Genomic DNA, 26063 nt, shown 5'->3' on the forward strand with positions numbered 1-26063 from the left:
ACAAAAATTGTAATAAAAGCAAAATCGCCGAGGGGAAAAATTGTGTTAAAGCAAGTTATTCTTATAGTGATTCTTTTAATAATTTCGTTTTATGTTTTCGCATAAATGAAATCTTGTTTTCCTCTTTTTAAATATTCTTCGTAAGTTATCCTTTCTCTGTTAATTTAGTCCTTTCTTGAATGATTGGCTCTTAACAAAAAAGTATATCTAAAGCAAGCTGATTTTTATATGGATTCTTGTTATAACACTCTTCTATATTTTCTCGTTATTTTACATCTTGTTTCCCTCTCTTTAAATGTTATTCGTACACATTATCCTTTCTCTCTAAAGTAAGTCCTTTCTTGAATGAATGGCTCTTTCATTTTCTTTTGGTTTGAAATTATTTTCTTTTTTCCTTCGAAATTCTAAATTCCTTTTTTAATCTTACGAAGACCTGTTAAAAAGATTTTCGCCATACTCCAAGATCCTCCTGCAAGACCCGGCAATTATTACGCGAACAAGACAGTTTCCAAACTTCAAACCGGACTTAAAACACTCGCTGACATCCAAATGTGCGTCAATTGAAAATGTTATCTCCATCACTCTCACTGCACACGACTGTTTCGTTTGTACATTTGCGCATTACAGTCTGTCACTTTGGCCGTCATGTAAGTGGTGCATTAACTCCTCATGCCTGACGGTTCCTTGGATGGCACGGTTTACACAATATGAATAAATACGCAGTCGTTAAGAAAAGAAAAAAATTCCTGCGCTCTCGACATAATCCCAAAGTCATGCAAGCTATTATCTTTAATAAACAAGCGGGGAGCACAGTCGCTGATTAGCTTGTATTATTGCAGAAAACAGTGAACCACATCTACCACATACATCTTGAAGAGGGGAGGAGATGGGGAGGGGGACGGTGGGTGGATACAACCTGAATAAATAAAAGAGAAATTCGGAGAGAGAGAGAGAGAGAGAGAGAGAGAGAGAGAGAGAGAGAGAGAGAGAATGTGACTACTGACCTATCCTTCAGCTCCCTGTCCCTTCTCCCATCACCCTTTTTTACATCTAATTTTTGTTGGCGTATCGTGAAGGTTTGTGGGAGTTTCAGAAGAACTAATGAGAAAGCCGCGTGTTGAAGCCCAGCGAACTCCGCCGTGTTTACATTCTGTGCGATGCTCGCTGAGTGGCCCTTCGCAAAAAACGTACCGGGGCACGCGCCCACAATAACACTTTGACACCCCTTTCTCACGGACGGGGGCGGGTCCGTGGGGAGGGTTGGGGAGGTCGAGGAATTTTATGGAAGGGATGGGGGGTGGGTCTGAGGTACATAAGACACCAATCCCGTATAATCTTGAAACAACAGCTCAGACAAAAGGGTAAAGGTGTAAGGGACCAATAACATCTTGTCCAGCAGAGGGTTAATGCCAGTGACAACAGACAGATGCGTAAAAAATTGAAACATTCGATTTATGTTTGTATGTGTAACGATTTCTCTCTATCTCTCGAATATAATGAATCTATTATAGCTGAGAGACATCTTTTATGACTTACGTGGATACCGTACACTGAAGTATATAGAATTTTTCACTATAAGCCTTGTTCCCTTTAAAAAGGGTTGTGTCAAAAGGTGTAAAGGTCTAGCAAAAATACTGTTACAGGGGATACCTACATAAAACTACTAATTAATTCGTAATGTAAGTTACAAAAAATTATGTTTCCAATCTAGGATTTACTATGAATTAGTATAAAATACATTTCGTAACAGTAATTGGCATTATCATTACTATAAGGACAAACGTTGGCACAAATAATAAAAATATGCTAGAGAAATTTCGTTCAGTTTTCTACAACCTCTTTTTTTTATGGCGTTGTAAACATATAAGCATAAATTCGTTTTAGGTATACATATCTAGATTCTAATACCTATGCACGAACATATCTACAATACATATAAAAATAAATTTCACGTACATACATAGTACAACTGTGTTGTGTCAACAAATGCACATACGCAATACAAAACTTATGGGGATTACTTTTCATTTCCAAAGCTGACTTTCCCCACTGAATAAGAGGAAAAAGAGGACACAGCATTTACTGACAAAACGAAAGTACAAAAGTTGTCATTAAAGGATGTCGTCGCTGGCCTACTGATATCAAGATCTGCCGGATATTACCAATTTACTCAAATAACTCAGAAAGTTAATTTATGTAATAAGAATTTGTATCTGTCAAAAACGCCTTTTAATCCACTGAGCTAAACATGAATAAAACGAGTTTGCATATAATGTAATCTGTATAAATAACCAAGGAAAATTTACGTAATGTTCAAAACGCAAGGTACAGTTGCAGGAAATTAAATATTCGGATGATGGCAAAATCACAATTTCACAACTTTCTGTGAAATTCTCTTCGCTACGTAAAAATAATCCTGTGGTTTTAATGGGTTATTATGGTGGCAAAATGTCTTTTAACTTTTCTGCCAGGTCTCTATAACATTTCCGATGTTGGAACGAATCGAATAATCTATTCCGGATGCTTCGGAATAAAGAGAATGCAATTAATCAGAAAAGACAAAAATCTAAGTAACCTAACTATTTGTATCATCATCTGTGTTCCTGATAGTACTGGCAGTAAAAAAAAAAAAAAAAAAAAAAAAAAAAAACTTTGGCACATACGTTCGAAAAGACGAGTTATAGTCACAAGTCATATGAAATTCGCCATGCTTCTCCCGACGAACGTAAAGCCCACATATGTACGATTTCACTTAGTTAAAGAGGAACAACACAACAAGCCCCGAGTATCCGTTACATTTTAAGATAACCCCAGACTGCGTTTGACTCCATCACATTTTAAGACAACCACGTTTGTCTTAAAGCATTTTCGTATATTATTGCAGTTGCGAATAAGCCTCCCTACGTATATTTATTTTTCGAATTGAACGTTTCCCAAAAAATCACGCGTCACACGAGCAACGTAATTGCAGGAGCAACGTCATGAAACACAGAGCATATTGCAATTAGGTTAATAATGTTTGTATGTGTGCTTTTTTCGAACCCCAACTTTATAAACAAACAAATAAATAAAAATAAATAAATAAACGAATTAATATAAAATAAACACCAAGGATGATTTGTTAAAATTCTATGAGGGAGTTACAAGGACTGAGGGAGGAGTTTATGTTTGCTTGTTTGTTTAGATTCCGCCAGCCATGAGCTGGCACGGGCTCTTGCTCCTAAGTACAGCCCGTAAAGGACGGTAAGGGGAGGGAATAAAACAGTCTAGGGTGGGATGAGGAAATGAGAGGTTTAGTGTAGGAGAAAGGGAGATTATTTGATCTTGCAGTTATATGACAAAAGATAACATGTACAAGCATACATGATAAATAGTTCGGACATAAAGCAAGTGACAGCAAAAATAAAGCAATAAAAAAAAGAAGTAATGAGAGGAAAATATGTAGTAGTTCTACATAGCAGTAAATGCAAAGAAAAAGGGGTTACTGACTACATGGATCCCAGAATATAAGTTACAAACGGAGAAAAGCTGTCTGAAGAGAATGCAGCCCTGCTTCGATGGAGAGAGAATTCTGAAGAATTGTTGAATATGGAAGAAGAAGAGAGGTAAGTCTGACGTCAAATGAATGGGAAGGGCTTGTACAGTAAAAGTTTAAGAATATTTGTAAAAGTGACTGACGAGAATATATGGAAAAAACACAGACACCAGGAGTCGACGGGCTTACAGGCCAGTGAGAGGTTGAATGTGGTAGCGATAGTAGCGTGCATGAGTGGCTGACCAAGGTTTGTAATGTATATCTAGATGAGGGAAAGGTTTCGAAATGTTAGGTAAAAGCAACAATTCTTCTACTATACAAAAAAAAAGGCGATAGAGCGACTGAAAGAACTATAGAGGCACAACAATACCTAGTATGCCACAGGTGTATGATGAGATTTTGATAAAGAAAATAAAACAGATGAGAGATTGACAGGGGAACTCTACTGTGGGCTGAGACCAGGAAGGTGTGTGGATAGAGTTGTGTGAGTAATCTGAAAGTAAAGGGTAAAAGTAATACGGAGCATACATGAACATTGAAAACCCTTAAGATAGAATCAATTGGGAGGACAAATGGAAGTTTTAGATGATATATGGCATAAAAGAGAAGATTCTGAATGATGACAAGAATTTATAGTGTGAGCCAATGTAATATAATGGTAGACGGGAGAGTGGCTGGTTTGGTATGAAAGTCGATGTCAGACAAGGCTGTGTTACATCTCATTAGTTATTTAATATTCTTACGGATGGAGTGAAGCGAAAAGTCACAGAAAGAACAAAAGATAAAGGTAAAAAATTATGGGATAAGAAAAGGATTGTGGAATTGCTGATATTTACACAAGATTGGGAACAGTGAATAAAAAGTGCACAAATTAGAGAAAAAGTGTAAGAAAGTGTTTGCAAGAAGAGAAAACTGAGAAGGTGGCCAGGAGTTAAGGTGGGAATGTATGAAGGGACTGTTGAGCCAACTTTACTCTAAGGAAAGGAAGTGTGGATACTGACAGTGAAGCTGTTGAAAAAAATGAGAGGTATGGTGATACAAAGAGGCAGTAAAGACCGGCCACGCCCGTCATTCATATATAAAATAACTTCTGCCAGTGTTTGATTAACAATAATGTATCCTCCTTCAACTTTACACTGCACATGTCTCGTTCAATCATCCCTCAAAAGTTTCCTATCACCGTCACAGTCTCCCACCTGAAACAGCACACTCCGTTTTCTATACGCCTTTGTCTTCAAGCTCAAGTACCTGTAGAAGGCAGGGTTCCACCACCGGGTTACAGGTGCATCAGCAGCCACGGCAGACTTCCCCATTACTTTGTCCTCGGGGGATAAGCATGGGGAAGGAAACAGGGCGAGAGGGAGAAGAGCAATAAAGACCGGGAGAAGAAAACTGGAGACAGGCTACAGGTGCACAACCTACCCCTACCCCGCCCCCAAACTCCCATTAAGGTCCTACCCCGACCCTATTCTCTACCACCTTCGTCAACCCCTCGGGCATAATGGGATTTGCGGTACAGGTGAGCAGGAGAGAGAGAGAGAGAGAGAGAGAGAGAGAGAGAGAGAGAGAGAGAGAGAGAGAGAAGCAGGGCATGGGCAAAGGGAATGGCGGGACCCAGCAACATCGCCCCGAAGGTGCTGGTGGCGGACGTGGAGGCGGTGGCGGGGGCCCCAGGGGGACATTCAGCCATACCAACAGGTAATTATGCCGCCATTATCGATACTCCAGCCCCCCATCCATACCCGGTAACCCATGCCAATATGCTATCGAGGTAGGTGCCCCTAACCAACCCCTGCAGACAATCCCAAGCCCTCACTCCATATTTCCCCACAACAGTTTAATGGAGGTTCTTTCGCTTTCTTTTTTTCTTCCAGTTTCTCGTCTTCCTGTCTGGGTAACTTTTCAAACCTTTCTCCACTTAGAATCAAACTCTCTCTCTCTCTCTCTCTCTCTCATAACCCAACATGGCCGAAGGGACCACCTGACCTAACATCAGCCGAGTATAAACAATATCCTCCTCACTCTAAAACCATTAACATTTCACCATCTAAGCCTCTTTCCCTTCCCGATGCCCCCGGGGCACGTCCGTTGGGTATAGAACAAGAGACGTAAACACAAATCATCCGCTAAAGAGTTAAAATGTGTAAACGAAAGCGAAATCACTTTGCATTAAAAGAATTAGGAAATACTCCCAATGGTTAATAAATGAGGCAAAGTGATTCACCTTATCAATTATACAAATATACAGGCAAAAAAAAAAAAAAAAAAAAAAACACATCACACTCAACCGAACTCGGCGGAACTTTGCTCAAAACAAGTTTTCCTTGAAAACCAGCACCTGCTGGAGGAAAGGTTGAAAATGGTTACAACGCCATAAAAGTAGAATGAATTCTAACTCCCCTTTGATAAGCATAATTAACGCTACCTCTTCACCGCTTATTCAAATGCTGAAGTACTAAATACGCTCTAAGGTAAGGCATCATGGAAATGTGGATTTAGATACCAGCACCCATAAATATTCATTGAAAAAAGATTTACAGTCATGAAGTCACGTTAAATCAACAGACTTACTAACTTACTATATGCTATACAAAATATATGGAAACAAACAATTTCAGTTACTGAAAAAGGCATAAATTGCCAAAAAAATTAAGTGCAAATTCCTTTATAAATACGACAAAGTCGTTAGAAAAGAAGACAACAAACAGCAGACGAAAAACAATTATATTAATTAAGAATTTTATTAGCTGTAGTATTTTTTTCTATAGCTGAATTCAAACGACATAAAACCCATTCATTAAAAATACCAAGACGCTAAAATCATCACTTCTCTTTGAAATAACACGAAAATTAATAAACCCCATTTGCCGAACGATATAAACACACACGATCATAACAATACCTTACACCCAGCTACAGCAAGGCTGTGCGCGCGCGCGGGAGAACAAGATGAGAAAACATGCTAAAGAGAAAGAAGCCGTTGGCACACACGCCTGACAGCCATGTCTCAAGACAAAAGGGAGGACATAATACAATGGCCCCTGAAGAGCGGGGTCTGAGACAGGCTTGTTAGACAATTACGCTCCAGATATCTGTCTGTGGCTGTGTGCGTTTCTGTTCTGTGGCCTTAATTATCATAAAAATGGCCTGTTTGTTTGCACGTTTGCGGGCCTGTTTGCGTTCTTTTAAGCCAGTTATGCGTTCGCACGTGGCGTGTCAGGAGGCATCGCGTCAGCTGCCTTTGAGGGTGGGACAGGTCAAGATGACTTCAGATTGCAATTTACATGTTTCTACAAAAGTATTCCCGTGTATGTGTTCCAGATTACAGTTAACTGAATATTCATGTGAAACATTTCGTTTTCAAAAAACATCAATAGGCAACTCAACTACAACGCTTCAGTTAAGAATTATGATGGGGCCACCCGTCAAAAAAAAAAAAAAAAAAAAAAAAAAAAAAAAAAAAAAACAGACAATATGAAAGAATAATTCCTAAAATAAAGAGGAAAATACATTGAAAAAAGGTTTGACTAAAGATACTTGATCCTTCCGACCATGAAACTGCAACCTTGAAGGACAAATGTCAGCAATGTTGTGTAAGTTTTCACTCCTACAGAAGACTGACAGCAATCAACACAGGACGTTTTCTACACGGCGCAGTTTAAGAGATAAAAGTGCAATGTCAGCGTTTTTCCTGTTTATTAACATATATATATCTGCGCAGTTCACTATTACCCGTCACGAACGTCTCGTGTACTACGGCTACGCACTACTGTATTCAGTAGAAATATAACCGAAGGCTAGCACACAACACACACACACACACACACACACATATATATATATATATATATATATATATATATATATATATATATATATATATATATATATATATATATGAAAAAATATTACTGCAAACCTGCACTGACTACTATCATTATAACTCATTACCATTATTACCGCCAGAATATTACTGAATTTAGGTAAAATAATAATTTTTGAAATTGGAAACCAAATCACGACCATTTCCTTCACCCAGATTCGAAGATTTATTTCATCCCGTTTATCCAGATGGGCTATGAATGAGAGCCTATCAAGTTTCCGCCACATAAATAAAAAATATGAAATCTCAATAGCGTAACTTCTGTTTCATACTACCTTGGCTCATTTAAAAGAAATGCAAATGTATGAGAGAGAGAGAGAATTTTCTGAATAAGGGGGTGGGGGTTATTTCATGGAGGCGCTCCCATTTGCAAAATATAAAATATATATATATATATATATATATATATATATATATATATATATATATATATATATATATATATATATATATATATATATATATATATATATATATATACCCACAGTTGTCACCAACAACATTCGACCAACAACCAGGTACGTCACTCATTTTTAGGCATAAGGACCGCTGTACGGTTAACAGATCGCACGCGGGCCATTTACTTGAATTAATCACGCTGCCATTTGCGCTGAGAGAGAGAGAGAGAGAGAGAGAGAGAGAGAGAGAGAGAGAGAGAGAGAGAGAGAGATCGCATATACTCGTAAAGAATGGTTCCACCTTTGTGGAGTAAACATTATGCTGTCGATGGCCTTTCATTTTAATTATAAAATGGTCAGTGGACATTTTGACGAAGCATTTGTCGTCTATGCCAGCCTCTCTCTCTCTCTCTCTCTCTCTCTCTCTCTCTCTCTGGCAGCAGTCTACAACTTTCGACTGACCACCAGGTATCGAGTCAAAAGGTACAATGGGTTTCACACTTATCGCCATCCCACGGGAGTGGCCGCCCAATGACAGGAAACAAAGCCATAGCCCACTAAATCGATGTGAACACAACGAATATAAAGCTTTTTGCAGAATAAGGAATAAAGGCCTAATATACTAATTCTCAAAAGGAAAACCTGCACATGGCACTCGGGATCGAACCCGAGATTGCTCATTGTGAGATGAGAACACTACCCATAATCTGCTAGGACTATATAGGAGAAAGACCTAGAAAGGAATATATAATTGGAATAACAGAGGTATTGGAGAGGAGGGGATTCAATATCCAGGATACGAAAGAGTCTGCATGATTGAGGTGAGTGGTGCAGTGAGCGTGTGGGAGTTCGCCAAGCTGCTGGTGGGCCTTTTGTGTATGAAGCGGTTCATGATAAGGGAAACAGTTTAATGTTAAAAAAAGAAATTACATATATACATATTTATAATAAATATGTGTATGTGGAAGTATATATATGAATATTTAGATTTATATATATATATATATATATATATATATATATATATATATATATATATATATATATATAATATACATATATATAGTGTGTGTGTGTAAATATATTATATACATACATATACGTATATATATAATATATGTATATCTACATGTGTATATAAAATAAATATATATATATATATATATATATATATATATATATATATATATATATATATATATATATATATATATATATATAGAGAGAGAGAGAGAGAGAGAGAGAGAGAGAGAGAGAGAGAGAGAGAGAGAGAGAGGGACTCTCATTACCACTGAACCTTCTCAAGAGCCGCCTCTTTCAGCGCCATGATCGCCTTCCTCTTTCTTCCACCTGTGCGCCTCTGTGTTTGCCACAGGTGTGCAGCACGAGAAGCGAGCGGCCGACCGACGACTGTGAGAAGGACGAGGTTATACGATAAGCATCTCTCTCTCTCTCTCTCTCTGTGTGTGCCCGTTACTGCAGGTGGAAGCAAAAGAAAGAAGCGCTTATTGTTGCCCTCGACATCATCATCATCATCTGAACAACAAAAACAGAAACCGAAAGCTGAGAGAGAGAGAGAGAGAGAGAGAGAGAGAGAGAGAGAGAGAGAGAGACTATATATATGCTGCGAAGGATTGGAAGTGTCTTATGTAAGCTAATTCTATTTATACTATCATTCCGAGACGGACAAAGAATCTTATAAATATCCTAAAAATAGCTTCACTCCAGATGGGTAAGGGTTAACTTAGCGGGGCCCAACCATTTTGATGGTATATATTTTAACAGATCATTAACATTAATGTCGTGTTCTCTCTCTCTCTCTCTCTCTCTCTCTCTCTCTCTCTCTCTCTCCAGCATAACTGCGACCCACAACAGAAGTTTAACAACTACGTACATAATTCACCACCCAGTTCGAGGGGCATATTGGATTTTAGAAAAATCGCCCATTTGTCCTTTATCCAATTCGGGAATCGTCGAACAAGATTACTCAGTCCTCAGTTCGTGAGAGAGAGAGAGAGAGAGAGAGAGAGAGAGAGAGATTATTGTCTGTATTTGTTTTGGTATGCTCGTAATATCATAAAATAGCCAATCACTCATGAAAGTGCCGATTTACATAATAATCAAAACAAATCACTTTAACATACAACAACAAGAGGAATAATTGAGACATTCGCCACACCCTGCAAAATATGCTACGTGATGTTCTCATAAATATTTAAAATGTTAAGAATTTTATCTGCAATGCTTGTAAAACTATAAGCACTTCAGTGGCTGAGACAGTCTAAATACTGCTAACCTATAACAATACTTTTCAACAAAGGTATAACTTCACCTCGCCTTGCAGACAGGTAACGGTGTGACAACATCCATTAAGAAAAATGGAAACACTCGGTACATTGTTACGCAATAAACTCGAGCTCAGCTAGCTGTCATCAACTACGCTCTGGCTGACTATGAATTCATGCACACACACATAAAACACACACACACATAGATATATATACACATATATAATGTATACTAGAATATACATCCGTACGTCCAGTGAAAACCCAGCATGAAACAAGAAACAAATAAAAAATAGCGGGTTTGAGATCATTTAAAAAAGGAACACGTGGTCGCGACTAAGAGTCTGTTCATCCGAGAGAGAAAAGAATTAAGTAGAGAAAATGAAAAGCCTTCAGATAAGAAAAAAATAACTTAATTTCTACCTTAAACAGGACTCGACGACCACCGCTCTCTACCAGCCTAAGGTATTTCTATATATATATATATATATATATATATATATATATATATATATATATATATATATATATATATATATATATACATACACACATATATATATATATATACATACATACACACATATAGATATATATACATATATACACATATATATATATATAAATTATATATATAATATATATATATATATATATATATATATATATATATATATATATTAGTTGAGTGTAAAATATATAAAACCATAAATGCCAGGTCACTGAGAGAGAGAGAGAGAGAGAGAGAGAAACTCAATGAATGCAGATAATCCAAATTTCAATGTTTTGCCGCTTAACTTTCAAATTTTAATTTGCTGTTTTCTTAACGAGTGACGGCTTTTTTTTATTGACGAAAAAGACGTGCTATTTTGTTGTTCTTGTTACGTTTACAGCTTGGTTAGTAGATATATATATATATATATATATATATATATATATATATATATATATATATATATATATATATATATATATATATGTGTGTGTGTGTGTGTGTGTATCTATTATTCACACACACGCACATATATACTGTATATACATATATATGTATGTATGTATTTACATGCATATATATATAATTCATATAATGCATATACATTAATATATTTAATGTATAATTATATATATAAATATACGTTAAATATATAAATATATATGCATTAAATGAATTATACATATGTATATACAGTATATATATACATATATGTGTGTTAAATTATCTCAGCCCTCCATTTTTTTCTCTCTCGTTTTATATCGGTTTTCCTGAGGGCTCCACTGGACATGACATCAAAATAACAAATATATCAGATTTGTAAATGTTCATTTTTCTGTTTTAGCTTACTTCTAATAAAATATGTAAATTTCAGTTGTGCAATATTTCAATATTTCTCTGGAGAAGAATCCCCTGAGCGTGAATAAAAAGGCGAGGCTTCCCACGCACAGCACCCAGAGCGCTGTAGCAGCCATGGATCCGAAAATGGTTCTACTAACTCTCGTCTTAGGTTTGGTCTTCATTTACTTCCTGCTGCTGAGGAAACCTAACGATGACACCTTCTTCAACACGGGAGACCTGTTGGAGGTGTTTGGTGTCCGAAGTGGTCGACTTGGCAACGGTTTCGATGCTGCGGCTGCAAATCCAGCCATTCGGCGTAACAAGCCCTTGAAGTGGTCTGGAAGGTCAGGGGGCCACTTCTCTGAGGCCATCTCCGACACAGCTGCTCCAGATTTGCGGAGAAAATTGATCCCCTTCCCATTGGGCTTCCTGGTAATTGCCCTTATTCACTGGGGGCTGAAGATATGCTTCGCGGGACTGAAGAAAAGTTTCGCTAAGCTGAAGGACATCAGGGACAAAAGGCGACCCCTTGCTTTCTGGGTACTCAAGAAATGCTTCGCGGGAATGAAGCTATACTGCTCTATGATGACGGAAGTTCCCTTCCCACTGGGCTGGCTGAAATTTGGCCTTGCTTTATGGGTACTGAAGAATTGCATCGCGGGACTGAAGAAATGCTTCGCTAAGCTGAAGGGCATTTGGGACAAGAGACGAGCCAAACACGACCATGATGACGGCAACGAGGGAGAAGAAGGAACGAGGCAACCAGAAGAGGAGAGATTTGTTGAGGAAGACAAAGATGACGGCAACGAGGGAGAAGAAGGAACGAGGCAACCAGAGGAGGAGGGATTTGTTGAGGAAGACAAAGATGACGGCAACGAGGGAGAAGAAGGAACGAGGCAACCAGAAGAGGAGGGATTTGTTGAGGAAGACAAAGATGACGGCAACGAGGGAGAAGAAGGAACGAAGCAACCAGAAGAGGAGGGATTTGTTGGGGAAGACAAAGATGACGAGAATGTCGCAGAGGATAAAGGGAAAGCTGGAAAACGTAAAAAACTAAAGAAAACAGGGAAGAAAATTTTGATGCCAAATCATCCCAAGAAGAAAGGTCATTGGCAAATACAAGTTTCGAGGTCTACATTTTAGGTTTATGTTACAAGTTTGAGATTTTACTGAAAGGTTCTCAAGACTAAATAAATTTTTACGTAAAAATATTCTTTCATTACATGTCCTTCCTTTATGAATTTTAAAATATTAATGTAAGAAATCTTTGGAACTGGTATGTGATAGTACATGATTGTATGCCCTTTAGGGATACCAGTTTTATCTCTAAAACGCACATGAAAATGGGAATGCAAAGGATTAGTCGAGCTCTGAATATTAACTTACAAAAAATATTCCTAAACAATTAGAATATGGGCACAAATAATAACAATAATGGATGGGAAGGAGAGGGGATTTTAAAGGTAAAGGAGGGGAGGAGGAAGGAAAAGGGAATGGGATGTAATAAGTAAGGGGAGGGGTGGGGAAGGGAGGGGGAAGGAGGGAGGGAAGGGTACGGGGAGGGTATGGTAGGAAAGTGTAAGGGGAGGGTGAGAAGGAGGAAAGGGATGGAACAGCGAAGGGGAGGTAAAGGGTAAGGGGAGGGGAGGTAAAAGGTAAGGGGAGGGGAGGGGATGGAAGAGGAAAGTGGAGGGGGAGGGAAAAGGAAGGGAAGGGGAGTGAAGAGGGAGGGGAAGATATGGGGAACGGGGAGGGACGAGGGAAGGTGGAGGGGATAGGAGGGGGAAGGCGAGAGGAAGGGGAGGGGCTGGAAAAGGTGAGGGGGTGGAAAAGGTAAGGGGAGGGGGGAGGGGTGGGGAGGAGAGGAAAAGGTAAGGGAGGGGAGGGAAAGGGGATGGGAAGGAGAGGAAAAAGGAAGGGAAGGTAAAAGTTAAGGGGGGAGGGAAAAGGGAAGGGGAGGTAAAGGTAAGGGGGGGGGAGGGGAAAAGGTAAGGTAAGGGGAGTGAAGAGGAGGGGTAAGGGTGGGGGAACCGGGAGGGAAGAGTGAAGGTGGAGGGGATAGGAGGGGGGAGAGGAGAGGGAAGAAAGAAAGGAAGGAAGGGAAGGGAAGGGGAGGGAATGGGTAAGGGAGGGGAGGTAAAAGGTAAGGGGAGGGGAAAGGAAGAGGGATGGGAAAGGGAAGGGGGAGGGAAGATGGCAGGTAAATTAACACTTGACCGTGTGCTCCAGTGTGTACACAGACAAACAAACGAAAAACGTTCCAGGGTTTAGTAATATATATATATATATATATATATATATATATATATATATATATATATATATATATATATATATATATATATACTATATATATACAATTGTATTTGCACACTATAAACAGAAAGAGGTGACTAAAGTCACTCCTTGAAAATGTGTATACTGTAGATATGAAAAATGACGATGGAAAAATAATTCTGCTACCACAATATAAAACCCTAAAAATCTTGCTCACTACCTCAGCCACCCTCGCCATGTCTGCAAAACTATATTCTTCATATTTGAGAGGCTGTAATACTGCTTGATGGCGCCATGTCCCTATGTTTATTCGACTTACATTGCTTTCTATGAATGTACACAATAGCGGCTGCTGTTCGCTCTTTCCCACTTCCTCACAGGTGGTTACGGGCTGCTGAAGAACAAGAGCCCGTGCCAGCACAAGGCTAGCTGAATCTAAGTAGTCACAAGTTGGCACTCCATTCTGCTTGTTCCATACGAATGCTTGCACTTTCAAAGAGATTTAACAATACAAATTCAACCTTGACCAGTAATGTTTGTTTGATGCGATCAAGCAAAACTCTGTTCTCATTTTTAAAATAACAGCTGTTTCCGCCTAAATGGGGGCTGAAACCACAAGATGCCAGCTGTATTTGTTTGTTACTGTACTCAACAGATGGCACTGAAAGTCTTGTGCCTGTCCCTTCCTGACCCTGCACGGGAAAAGTAGCCAGAACTTTAGATCTATCAGCAACTCTTTTTAAAACTACGCATTTCCGACCACATGAGCGTAGCCGCAATCAGCCCCGTCGTGTTACAACCACTCTATGAACGTGGCCACTATGTTGGTCCTAAATTAAGAAAATAAAAATACCCCTGTATCTTTCTTGGATATAACACATTATAGGAAACAACGCCAGTTAAAACGATTCGTGTAATCTAAAAAAAAAAAAAAAAAAAAAAAAAAAAAAAAAAAAAAAAAAAAAAAAACATACTTAACCTACTTAAGCATTTGGCATCAATACACAACTTCCGTAAGAAACAGGTTACAATTCCAACTCCGAAACCCCTTAGAACTGTAAGAATAATGTCACAGAATTGCAAAAAGAGCACATTTCCAAAATCTAATCAAGACCAAAATTCTTTAAAAATCGAAATCCTGTAATGACCAAAATTCTATAATAATCAATTTGGTTTTCTTTGTATATGGAGGCACAGAAAACGGGATATCAAATGCCCTTCCTTGTCATAAAAGAAAAGGAAATACGAAATAAAGTGAGAAAACAGGATATCAAATGCCCTTCCTTATCAAATAAGAAAAGGAAATATGAAATAAAGTGAGAAAACAGGATATCAAATGCTCTTCCTTATCAAAAAAAAAGAAAAAAAAAGGAAATATGAAATAAAGTGTAACCGTGAACCACGAAGACGATCATTTCACTATACATAGAACTACCTAGAAAATCAATCACTGAATCGATTCATTCAGGATTTACTAGTGTTCAGAATACGAAAGTGGGGCGAAGTGGCCTAAGACACTGGGTGTTGCTCATCCGCCAGTAAGGTCGATCAAGATTGAATCAGCGAATAAGATGATATAACTGCTACTCAGTCCGTTTTTCTCAAGACAGACTTGAAGATTACTTTCTTCACCTGAAGATAACCAAGATAGCAACAAAGAAAGTCACAAATTAATGGTTTCAAGATTTCAGGAATGAACCTGGTTGTGTTTACTTTCTTACATTCAATAAACCAATAGTTGCAAAGTGCGCTATTCACAAGACTAGCCAAGGTAACAGCCCAGAAATATTAATGATGATAACCATTGTTATGTTATTTCTAAGATGTGAACTGATCTCTTATTAAACAAAAACTATACATGATTTCGTACCAAAATTAATCCGTGTATATGCAGGGAGGGTCGACGAATACCACGCTAGTGTGTCCGAGGTTTTGTGTATGAATAAATAACGATATATGAATGTATGGGTGTGTGCTTTAGCCTTCAGTTTTGAGTATTTAAAAAAAAATAAACAGTATTTGTTGCGTTACTGCACTATGGTTTTACACACACACACACACACACACACACACACACAGAGAGAGCGCCGTCTACCTCTTCTGTTCAGGAGATAAACAATCCCATTGTTTACCTTATCGCTGAAATAAGGACATTGCAGCATTGAGTTTATGCTTATGTGTCTGAGGCATAACAAGGAATTCAAGTTTGAACTTTTACCCAAATTAGAATTCGTGTGTATAATTAAAGTCAATAAGATAAGGGCAAGTTTATTTAACAGAGATATAAGGTGCTTGAAGGTTCAGCCAAAATAAATAAATATATACATACATACACACACACACACACACACACACACACACACACACACATATATATATATATATATATATATATATATATATATATATATATATATAGGCGCTTGACAGGTTCAGTTATTATCTCTCTCCTCTCTCTCTCTCTCTCTTTCTATATATATATATATATATATATATATATATATATATATATATATATATATATATATATATATATATATATGACTGAACCGCCAAGCACCTTGTATCTCTGTTAAATAAACTTGCCCTTATCTTACTGACTTTAATTATACACAAGAATTCTCATTTGGGTAAGAGTTCAAACTTGAATTCCTTGTTATGCCTCAGACACATAAGCATAAACTCAATGCCGCAATGTCCTTATTTCAGCGATAAAGTAAACAATGGGATTGTCTACCTTCAAAACAGAAGAGGTAGATGACGCTCTGTGTGTGTGTGTGTGTGTAAAACCACAGTGCAGTAACGCAGCAAATTCTGTTTATTTTTTTTTTAATTCTCAAAACTGAAGGCTGTAAAGCACACACCCATACATTCATATACCAATTTATTCATACAAGAAACGACGACGCAAGACAAAGTCTTCATGTATAGACAACTAAACCATAAAAAATCCATGAAAAGCGATTATCATTTACTTAAAACTCATAAATGTAGCTAATTCTTTTTCAAGGTGAAGGCAAACTAGAGTCACGTATTTGACCAAGATTAATATTAACCATGGTATCTGACCGCTTTCCATTACTGTATCAAAAATGAACAAACTCAAGTTGCCGCAAAGAAGGCAAGAAATGCCGGACTTCGCAAATCCCAATTCCCACAAAACAAGTCAACTTTAACGTTGTTGTTTCCATTCTAACGGAAACGTTCTACTAATCCCAACGCGTTGCGACACATGCTGGGTTACATTACAGACAACGGACAACATTCTCCCAGAAAGGGATCTTTTGTAACGAGTATTTCAAAGAATAATAACGATGCGTCGGCGAGATGTTTCAGAGAAGTCAGTCTCACTCGCGACGTGGACAGAGGGCATCTCCTGGACTTTTTTTTTTTTTCAAAGTGACGTCACACCGTTGCATGGGACGGAGTCGAGTCGGAAAAAAATTAGTTGCGTGGGCCTAGCCCGGTGTGTGTGTGTGTGTGTGTGTCAGGGTGGGATTGCTTGCCCCCCTAAATTTTGGCAAGAGAAAAACAATGAAGCCTGGAATTCATAAAATAAATATAAATGATAGCGTAAATTACCATTTAAAAAAATCCACAAAAACTACGATGCAAGTTCTGAAATCAATACCAATGACAATATATATGACATCTACGGTTAAATTTCCTTTTTTATATTCACAAACAGAAAAGTAATCATCAGATGCTGATGGCCAATAAACCAATTGGCAACCCTGCAGAGAAACTATAACAATCACGAAACACTAAGAGGCGAAACACCGCTGTCGACATCTTCCTGACTCATTGGAAGGAAAGGCCGTTTTAGCATGGTCAGCAAGACTTAGTTCAAAGAGAGAGAGAGAGAGAGAGAGAGAGAGAGAGAGAGAGAGAGAGAGAGTACAATGACTCATTCTGAACACAACAAAAGTCCGATAGCAACCTCGGAAAAATTCCCTTCCTTGACCCATATAAATGTAACTCCACCATCCAATTCCAGAATTTAACGATAATAAAGATCATAAGAATTAATTTCCAAACCACATCCATCTAAGCGTGACACTTAACAAAGGTTACTCTCCATGGTCAATTTGTCAGGATTAAATTCTGGACAATCTTAGATCGGATCAAATCAGAAAGGATTCTATAAACGCCCCCTTGTCAAGAGACGAACCATCCTCGCTTTGTTATAATAATATAAGATTTATAAAATCCGATTCAATAATGCCGTCTCCGGCCTCCGACGCCCACTGTTCTTTTCTTCAGAGCAACTGAAGGCTGTCAGACTCTTTCTACCTCGCAGATAAAAATAGCTGCAACAGGTAAGGCAACAGAGGGCTCTCACTTGAAAATAGGTAAGGACACTACTGCTAATTGATTCCATAGAGAAACTAGAGGTACCTCAACAACTAAAGTGAAATGTAAGCGACATTACAGCCGTGTTAAAAAATAAAAGAAAAACGAGCTAAATTGGAATAATTACGTAACGATACACAGAAATAAAAAAAAAATAATCACCTATAGACATAACTGCACTAAACTATGTCAATGTCAGTATCTAGGTTATCGTTTCAAAAATTTATCAGAAAAACAAGGTTGAAACACGAATGCATCACAATCCGTCAATAACAACAAGAAATCATGATACGTGATGTGGCAGATCCATAGACATCAGCAAGCCTTCACAACCTATTATTGAAGGAACTCCCAATATACTAGGTTATGTCTTTGCAGATGGAACGTGCGCAAATAAACCATGAACAAATTAACAATTACGTTCCTCGTTTTTCTCTCCGTGTCTTGAAACTTCCTGTAAGTGAATGATACTAAGAAAAAAAAAACCACACTGAATGAAAAACAGCACGCCATATCATCCTAAATTCTAACACTGCAACGAGAGTTCTGACAACCTGGACTAGAAATAACACCGTACAAGAGGAATCACTTAAAGCCCTCATCAACCACATCGAACAGAATGTTTTCGCCTTCCCATATTTTTTGAGAGACTCTCAGCAAGAATTAACCTGTTACCTATTAACCACCGCCATGTCATATCTAAAATGGTTTTCGAGTGTTTCCGTGCATGACTTCGACTCCTTTTCAGCTTGAAATTTTGTATATCCTTCCTTCTATTAATGTCTCCCAACAACTTATTTAGGAATCATTTATAGCAACTCCCTTTAATCATCTGTTTGGTGGCGCAGACTTCAAAGAGTTGGCAATCGGCGTGACATCTCTCCCTTAAATATCAGACAATTTGAGCTCACATATGAAATAACAACCGCCACATACGAGCTTAGCCTCTCGCTTAGCAAGAATTTGGTGGAAAACATTTAGCTTATCTAAAACCACAACAACAAAAACGGCAATTAAAACCCAACGAGTGATTACCTAGCACCTCAAAAGCAAAAAAGATTATTATAAACAAGACTAAAACACAAGCATATTACACGACATATAAACAAAAACAAGTAGAACATGCGCCGAAGTTTCTTCAGTGCAATCGAGTTTTCTGTACAGCGTGTAATTAAGGCCACCGAAAATAGATCTATCTTTCGGTGGTCTCGGTATAATGCTGTGTGAGCCGCGGCCCATGAATCTTTAACCACGGCCCGGTGGTGGCATGGCCTATATCGTTGCCAGACGCACGATTATGGCAAACATTTTCTGTCCGCCCTCAGATCTTGAAAACTACTGAGGCTAGAGGGCTGCAATTTTGTATGTTTAAGGATTGGAGAGTTGATGGTCAACACACCAATTTGCAGCCCTCTAGCCTCAGTAGTTTTTAAGATCTGAGGGCGGACAGAAAAGCGCGGACAGAAAAAAGTGCTGTCAGAAAAAGTGCAGACGGACAGACAAAACCGACACAATAATTCTTTTTAGAAAACTAACAAGTTAAACGGTAAACAATGACCCAAAAATGAGTGGAACATCATGAGATGACTGTTTCAACCAACCTACTGACATTTAAATGCACAGATGTACATAAAAAAAAAAACAGCAAGTAAATGGATCATCTCTGATAGCCCAAAAGGGAAAACGGGCGATCAAAAAGCACTGACAACAAAGTATTCCATAGTCTGAACCAACCTTGTGCTATCGAACTGAAACGCCAAGTTTCACCGAGTTAAAATACATTTTCACTATACTCTAAAAAGGATCATTTATTTTAATTGGGTGCTGGTTCCGATTACTTCGAATAACCGGATGCAGAACCGATGAGACAAAATAGGTCGAGAGGATATGGAGAGAGAAAAAGGCCGATAAAATATACAAATACAGTTGTTACGTAGTTAGCAATATGTTGTTGCTTGTACTTTCGATTTTATTAGCAATGGAACGCGTCTACCGAAGAGACTGTATGTATGTGTGTGTGGGTTTCGTTTAGTATATATACAGTCAATTTACAATCTCTATCAATCAATCTTTCTTTACACACACACACACACACACACACACATATATATATATATATATATATATATATATATATATATATATATATATATATATATATATATATATATAATATTCATTTTACTCAGTATCCAAGTGTACCAATTACATTCCGATCAGTTAAAGAGTTCTAAACTCTAATATAACCCCCAAGGTTAAAATGTCCCTAAAGCAGTTTAATCAGTTACAGAGTTTCAAAGTCCACTGACCCTTTTGGATTAAAATGTATCTAGTGTAGTTTTGTCAGTTATCGAATTAGAAACTCTACTGTACCTGTTGGGTTAAAATGTACCTGGTGCAGTTTGATTAGTTACATACTTCCAAAGTCTATTATATACATTTGGTTACAATACGCCTACTGCAATTTCATCAGCTATAGAGTTTACCGACTCTATTGTACCTGTTGAGTTAAAATGCACCTAAAGCAATTTGCAATTATATATATATATATATATATATATATATATATATATATATATATATATATATATATGAACAAAGTTACATCCACGAAGGAAAATTGAAACAATTGAGATGCTAAGTACTTTCTTCTTATTACCGGGACATGGTCACAGCAACTCTTGGTAATACGACGAAAGTACTTACCATCTAAATTGTTTCTCTTTTCCTTCGTGGCTAACTTTGTTCGTATAATCCTCATTTTTTTTTTACTTTTTCGTGATTTAAAATCAAACATACACACATATATATATACATACATATATATCGTATATATATATATATATATATATATATATATATATATATATATATATATATATATATATATATATATACATATATATATATAATTTTTTTTAGAACACTATTGTACTTGCAAAATTAAAATGTACCTGGTACAGTCTGATTATATATATATATATATATATATATATATATATATATATATATATATATATATATATATATATATATATATATATATATATACACACATATACATACATACATACATATATATATATATATAATTTTTAGGACACTATTGTACTTGCAAAATTAAAATGTAACTGGTACAGTCTGATTATATATATATATATATATATATATATATATATATATATATATATATATATATATATATATATATATATATATATATATATATATATATATATATATATATATATATATATATATATATATATATACACATATAGTATATATATATATAATATATTATATATATATATATATACACACAAGTATAGTCTGATGCCTACAAAAGGCCTATCCTCCTCGGACATATCTAATAAAATTTCTTAGGGGCAGTTTAGAAAAAAAAATGTCTGTAAAATGAAAGTCCTCCATTATTCACCTTTATGAAAAAAGCAGAAGTACAGCTGACGGTTACAAGATACCTAAGAACCTGGCCCCAAAGTCCTTGGTTCAAATTTGGTGCCTCCTCTTCTTCACGCCTGAAGTCTGTAATGATTGTCAAAGTTTGATTTTGTTGTGGCGCAGAGACTGAGACGGTCAAGACCGCATGTTTGAATGTTTCTTGAAATACAGATGAATGGAGAGGCTTCCACATTCTGGAGCTGAATGGTCTTATGGAACGGTCGAAACGGCTGACCCCTGACTTTGATATTTTAAAATTTCAAAAGGGCACTTTTTCATTTTTCAAACATATGTACGTTGGCACGTTTGTTCAAATTTTCAAACAAATCAGTTATTTGTTCACGTTCATTCAAATTTTCAAACAAGTGCTCACTGTTCAAGTCCGTTCAAATTTTCAAACAGATGCCTACTATTCACGTCATACTAAATTTTCAAACAAGTGCCCACTGTTCAAATTTTGAAACTAATATCCACTGTTCAAGTCATGTCAAATTTTCAAATAAATACACACACTGTTTAAGTTTATTCAAGAGCGGTACTCAACCAATTCCGTCCTGAAAGAGCATGCCAAAATATCCATGTTAACTATAAATGATTTTGCACAGGAAGAAACTAACAAGACAAGAACAAAACTAGGAAAATAAATGTCACACCGAATACACAAATGAATAAAGAAAACAAAACGTTAAACCCATTGCTGAAAAAATGGCCCTTGTGAGCCGAAGGTTATATCAAAAATATGAAAAGATAGAAAAAAGTTAGGTAAGAAGGAGGAGAACTTTTAAGAGGGAGGAGAAGGAGGAGGAAGGGGAGGGACTTCACAAGTGCCACTTCTTATTCTCCTCTAAAGATGCCCAAGACGGGCAGAGATGCCCGAGATACTCAAGAGATGAGTATGCCCGGAAATCTGGTGCTTCCTAAACTGATGCTCGTTTTTTTCCTTTCTTTTTTTACCTGGTGGGAATCACTCGCCAAGTGAGAAGCCATCCACCTAACTCTAGCCAACACAGCCCCCCCCTCTCTGCCAAGCCCCTAACAGAGGTGTGTGCACACTCACCACTAAAGAACGATCCCGTGTCGATGTGTAGCTTACTTAGTTGATACTGCAGTGGCCAAAAAAAAAAAAAAAAAAAAAAGCTAAGGCTGTAAGAGATAGTTATTGGTCTAGTCATGGGCTGTAGAATGAAGACCTGGGGTGAATGGGTTATGATCATTACAAACAACTGATTGATTGATTTAAAGTTCTCTGGCGTCGTGACATCACAGGTCATTGACACCGATGATTTCCGTTACGTATAAATGATCAAACAAAACAATCAGATAAAACCATTGTTAATTCAATGTAACCGGTTAAATTGGTGCTTTTCTAGAAGACCTGCTTCTGACATAAATCTGAAAATGCTACTTGCTTCATAAATTGCATCCTCTCCAAGAAACCTGCCAGGGATGGCAGATAAAAGGCGGTAAAAAAATGAATGTCAACAGACATTAAATAGGCCCGGAGGGCATTTCTTTAAACAAATAATTTTGTTATAATACAATGTGAAAGAGTTTTGGAAAAAAATACGATATAAACGACGCCAAATAAAATAATAGCAAAAGTAGTGAAGGAATGAAAATATACTGCAACATACTGAGGTAATGCAATAGCAATTCAACACCGAGTGTGATCTAGTATTGGTCATTTTGTCTTTTTCCATACGGAATATGGGGGGGGGAGTTAATAAATGTCTCGAGTTTACCTACAAAAATGTGATGGCAATAGCAGTTCAATGGATACATAATAACCAAACCTACACTAAACTAACCTAGCGTGCAGCGCGCTGCGGTTCCCCTCCCTACGAGTAGATCTCATTTAACCTGGCCTACCTTGGACTTACTGTTCACATCTGCTGTAATCTTATCCGGCGTCTATCTCTAAACGACACGTATAAATGATACAGCAAAGAGAACCACATCCAATAACTTTGATTTGTAAAAATAAAAAAAAAAGCAAAGCCACTTGGGTAACCGACTCGAATCCACCGTGGGACACCAGTAACAACAACCTCTCTCTCTCTCTACCTATGACTAAAGCTTCGAGCACGTTGGGGCAGTCGCTGACTCCTCTCTTCTTACTCAATGCAATGATAAAAATGTACCGAACGGTTTTAGAAGAAAACATTCTTACCTGGATTTCTTGTTTTTTTTTTCACGTGAAGGCTTTTCTAAACATTGCCAGGAGAACGCAGTGGGGATGGCCTACACTAGGCCTATGTTTTGGATTACGTGAATTCATCCTTTTTATTTTCTCTACTGCAAAGCATGGCAAATGAGTACATCAACAGAGGCACTTTTGAGACATTTGGCTTTACTTGCAGGAGGGACAGTAGAAATACAGTAAATAATAAATCCGTTACTGCCACGAACTCAAACTAAAACCGAAAAAGACTCGGAATCTTGGAGAAACCGATTCTGTAAACATTGGCAGAACATTTTTGGATTTCCGGCCGTTGCTCCCGTATTGTTTTTAACATCACAGAAGTACAACTTTATTTAGTTTATAAATTTGCTATAACATTTGTTTGTTGCTACACTATCGGGACTGGCAATTCTTTTATATATATATTTATATCAGAAATGATGATTCTTTCAGCCCTACAATTTAGAAACGATAACATTCATAAAATGTACACCCAGAGATCCAACTGTCAACAATACAAAAAAGTAATTGAGATTTAGCGTAGAGTGCACAACTAAACAGCCATAGCAAGGCTGACCATGGTCTTTGGTGTGTAGACCTTTTAATTTATAACATATAGGACGATCGGAATCTATGACTGGAATATGACCTAGGTTAACAAGATTTTACATAAAGGTTCCTATAATTAATGAACAAAACATATATGATGTGAGGCTTTATTTCATTTAAATCTTCAGTGAAACGCCTTCGAATACTTGGGTCCTTAAATAAAACACTACACTGCAACCTTGCATCCTCGAATTGATGCCCACGCGTTCTGGGCAACTCGAGCCTTTTCATCTAATGAGATTCCTGCCTCCAGGTGACAACGAATACCATTTTCAAAGAAGAAGAAGAAGAATAAGAAAGGAGAAATGCTGGCACGGGCACCATCGATGGAAGTGGCAAATATACATCTAATACGAAACAAAAGCAACACCAATCTCGGAAGCTACAAGGATATAGGAGAGAGAGGCGAGGGGAGACAAAACATGGGCGAGAGAGGAGTTTGTAAACTTATATATACACACAAAGGCCATTAACAGCAATTTACGTCCTCCCTTCTAATTTACGACGCGAGGAATAAGAGTGCCAAATTTACCAACAGGCTTGATGCTTCCCGTCTAGATATCTCGCCCTATTGAATGCCAAGGGCTAGAAATAGATGCTCTAACGCGCACGCACGCACACACACACACACACACAAATGCTTCCCTCCCTTCACCTCTCTCTCTCTCTCTCTCTCTCTCTCTCTCTCTCTCTCTCTCTCTCTCTCTCTCTCTCTCTCTCTCTCCTTAATAAGCAGTACGAGCTAATGGAGAGTAAACATTGCCAGCATATTAGAATTGTTTTAAAACACCTGAGGCCTTGGTTCTGAAACCCTTCTTCAAGATGCGAGAGAGGGGTCTTCGTAGGTCAATATCCTAATAGAGAGAGAGAGAGAGAGAGAGAGAGAGAGAGAGAGAGAGAGAGAGAGAGAGAGAGAGAGAGAGATGGCACAAAAACGTCACACCTGCAAAGTTATACTATTTGCCTGCTGCTTCACTTGCGTCCTTGAAAATCGCTCGTCGAGAGTTCCTGTGTACACAGGAGACTGTGGGCATTCGATTCTGGGTGTGTCCTATCATACATCGAGGCAGTTTACCCAGGACCACTCAGGCACGGAGAGAGAGAGAGAACGCGAAATGCGTCTGAGAAACAAGCTGACGCCTTGCGAGCGCCAGTTATTTTACGATTTGCCGAATAAGCTGCTGCTATTGCAAACAGGCAGGGCAAGTTTTAACATTGACGCACAAGCTGCGCAGAAGAAGGATTGCTGAGCAACGGGTAAAATGATGTTGCACTTAAGGGGTCATCTGTTAATCAGCTGGCTTGTTTTGTTAACTGCTTGCAGGGTTGACTGCCTTCGAAGCAGTAACAACAATAACAGTGAAATGACCTTATGTCAAGAGAGTGATAAGGAACAAGCGCTCCTACAAAATGCCTGTTGCGACTGAGGTGCATCGTGAAAGAATTTTCTACTTTAATCAACCATGCAATCAAGCCATATCATTGCATGTGAAAGCTACAAAGGTCGGGTTAAACTATCTTTTCGACTTGTAGCAAAAATTTCTTCCCATTAGCAATGAACGTCAAGAATCTACCATGTTAAATTCATGTCTAAAAATGAAAATAAATTAAATTCACGCAGACAGAAAGTACAAGAGTAAAAAATCAGTAAAACAAAAAATTATAAAAACTTGTTATGTGTATGTGCGTTCGTGTGTGTATGTACTTAACACGTGTATTCAGTATGATACCCCAACAAAATCG

The 26063-nt window shown here is 37.6% G+C and overlaps 1 protein-coding gene across 5 annotated transcripts in view; it reads right to left on the reverse strand.

Annotated features, from left to right (window-relative positions):
• Positions 1 to 26063, reverse strand: part of LOC136850746 (ETS domain-containing protein Elk-3-like) — a 266856-nt gene that overhangs the window by 88442 nt on the left and 152351 nt on the right. The window contains exon 1 of one of the 5 annotated variants that reach the window (XM_067124686.1): positions 23700 to 23991. The exons of the other annotated variants lie outside the window; for them this stretch is intronic. The gene's annotated coding sequence lies outside the window, so the exon portion shown is untranslated. Of the gene's footprint in view, positions 1 to 23699; positions 23992 to 26063 lie in introns of those variants that run through there. 5 annotated transcript variants of the gene reach the window in all.

The sequence above is a fragment of the Macrobrachium rosenbergii genome, chromosome 22, assembly GCF_040412425.1.
Source record: "Macrobrachium rosenbergii isolate ZJJX-2024 chromosome 22, ASM4041242v1, whole genome shotgun sequence".
NCBI lineage: Eukaryota > Metazoa > Arthropoda > Malacostraca > Decapoda > Palaemonidae > Macrobrachium > Macrobrachium rosenbergii.